The following is a 3,250-nucleotide window of genomic DNA, read 5'->3' on the forward strand; positions in this document are numbered from 1 at the left end:
TGCATGTATAAACAGAAAAAGGTTATATTCATAACAGTCTTTTGTGAATACATACGAGACCTTTCAACACCACAAACCTAGTTTTGCCGTTTGATTTCATAATCTGAAAATAGAATTACCTGGCGGAAAAGTAACATCTTAAATTGACTATCCGCTAGCTAAAATGATTCTCAAACTACACTATTTTAACTTAACTGTGCCAAAATTGAATCCAATTGATGTAATATCTCAAAACATTGACAGTATAAGATATTTCAGTTTGTAACAAACACATTGTTTTCATATGTTATTTTCTTCTAATTACAACACCTTTTTGTGAATGCATATTTTTGAAATTGGAACTCCCTGGCAAATTTTGTTGTTCACATATCTGATGGTTGGTCAGTATCCAAACTTTTTATCTTATTATTTCATAACTGTTATGGTTTATGTCTACACACAGTGTTACATGTCCACCAGATAACAACAACTAATCCAGAGGTATGGGGATTTGAAAATAAAAAATGTTGTAGAAAAATTCATTTGTAATTTGTAAAACGATCCTGAAGTAAGAAAGTGTACAAACAATTCATGGTCTATGTGATGCTTACAATGTTATCCGGTTTGAATTGAAGTTCGGATACAATGTATATCAATCCAACTTGCTGGTTTTACAAAAGAATAATTACAAAACTTGTTAAAAGTATACCAATTGACCAATTTATTCAAAAAATCACATGGTGATATTGATAAGTCTTCTAGAGGATAGACATATTCTATATTTAAGACATTTTGGCATAGAAAAGTATGCCCCTTGTCTTTCTCTGCTGCAAAACAATACTTGTTAACTGATTCTGTGGTCCCAGTCTGCAACTTGATGACAATAGTCATTAAGAATGGATATTTTCATTAACATCAAATTAACAAGGAAAATGCTAAAGGCGTTATAAAATCATTTGAAATATAACATCATAGGAAATATTAAAATGGGCATGTCAAAAAAATATCTAGTATATTTTACACCTTGGTGTCCAAGGAATCCTCAAAAGTCCAAACTGGAAGGAACACCAGCCAAACTTTATTTCTTATGTGTACAATTTCCACACAGTAGTATTGACCTTAAAAGTTTATTCCTATTTATTTTCGAGACCGAGCCTAAATGTACTTTCAGTACTTTGATTGCATTATTTCATTGGTCAAAACTGGACAACATAGCAGAACTTGACCATCATTTTGATTTGTAAGTACTTTTGGGGCCAATGAACGCATTTAGACTAGTTTTCTTTGCCCCACTATTCACTTTAAAGATGCTGCAAAAAATAGGAGTACAAAACGTAGAACTTTGCTTAACAAGTTTTCTGGAGTCCTTAATGCAAGATAGCCGCTCAAGTGCTAATAACGGTTGAATTAAAATAGTGACCTTGGCCCAATAATCCTACTTGCAAATGTCCAAGATAATTGAATTCTCAATACGATGATGTTTTCTGATAATTTATCAAGGAATGAGCCTGGTAGTGCTGACAATGATTTTCTTTAAGCAAACATAGTGGTTATTACATAATGTCCTAATTAGGTAATCTACATTAAGAGGCGAGATATTTTTTTTTTCGATTTTCTATCATTATTACGTTTTGATATATATGATGGATACGATATAAACAGCAGTACACTGTAATTCAACATTCTAAGGTCAACAGTCCTCGAGAACGGACATTTTCCCCTGGAAAAAACCTTATTTTATATAGATTATTCCATATTCATGTAATTTGCTTATCCCAACGTCAAATTTTATTTTGGCCCAGAAGTTGCAAATTACACAAGTATTGATGGTAGTAACAGTTACAATTGTGCCAATAAACCTATACAAATGTCTAATATTATACTTCACTATACACATGGCCACAAACAAATCAAGCCTCCATAGTGCTGACAATGAGTTTCTAAAGATAGCGAATTACTTTGACTTTGACCCAGTTGCTATCACTGAACTTCTCCAAGACATTTATCAAATTTCTACAGATGTGTCGTCAGAAGAAATCCATATAAAATGAAGCTGCTAGTGTGCTGATCATTTTTTTAAATGGTAACAACGACTATAATCTACGATTATATCAAATGTATTTATAATTTCCTATACACATGTGCAAACTGGTCAAAATTCATGTAGAAGTCCTGCCTTTAAATTATATGATAATAATTAGACCGGTAACAAGGAGAGAGCAACGAATGCGCATAATGAAGAAAAGGAATGTCTGTTGAAATTTTGTCAACACCAGCGACATTTAAGAAATTTTACACCGCCATTACTAAAATTTTGTAATTTTGAAATACAATATCGGCGCACCACTTGTGTTGGGATCTTCGTCTAATTCGGGTGTCGGGGATACAGAGACCTGAACGGACTCTTGTATTTATAAAAAAAATGTTCATAATTACATTAAGACAACGTTGTTCATAACACGTAGAATTACTGCTACTCTCTTTTTAAAATAAATAACTCCCAACTTTGCCCAAAGTTGCTGTATGATAATGACATACTTAAAACAAACAAGTGTAACAAACTTTACTATATTTCCCAAATGTTCACTATATCAACTATAAACTAACTTTCTTTCGCTTGCGATTCATTTTCGCGAATTTCGCAGTCATTATTCCGCGAACAGGTTTTGAAACAGAAATCGCGAAAATACGTAGCCGCGAATTAATTGTGCATTTTGAGCTATCTTATCATGTACAAATTACCTTAAATAGAACAAAGTGGGTCATAGAGTTTCCCTGCATGGTTTGGTTTGTAACAACATAGAGTTAAATCCGATAAATCGCTACTTGTCGAAGAGTGTTTGAATGGATGTAACTAAATTAGCACAAACATCCTTGGGGGGAAGGGAAAACAGAACTCGTGTGTATAAATTTTGGCTCTGACCCCGCCCCCCCCACCCCCCCCGCCCCCCCCCCCCGGGGGGGCAGGAGGGCGGGCCCAATAGGGTAATAGAGGTAAGATCCTTTAAATTCGCACTTGTCATAGAGCTCTGAATTGAATGTAAACCAAAGTTGGCCACGAAACATCCTTGGGGGAAGGGGAAGGAGAGCATGGATAAATTTTGGCTCTGACCCCCCCCGGGGGCAGGAGGGCGGGGCCCCCCCCCCCCCCTAATAATAAAAATTATTAGGACTTTAACAATACGTCTAGCCCAATACCCCCCCCCCCCCCCGATACGTCTAGCAACTTTTGCTAATGAATTTAATGTATACAGAAACAAGAACAAACGAA

The sequence above is a fragment of the Argopecten irradians genome, chromosome 11 (assembly GCF_041381155.1).
Source record: "Argopecten irradians isolate NY chromosome 11, Ai_NY, whole genome shotgun sequence".
Taxonomy (NCBI): domain Eukaryota; kingdom Metazoa; phylum Mollusca; class Bivalvia; order Pectinida; family Pectinidae; genus Argopecten; species Argopecten irradians.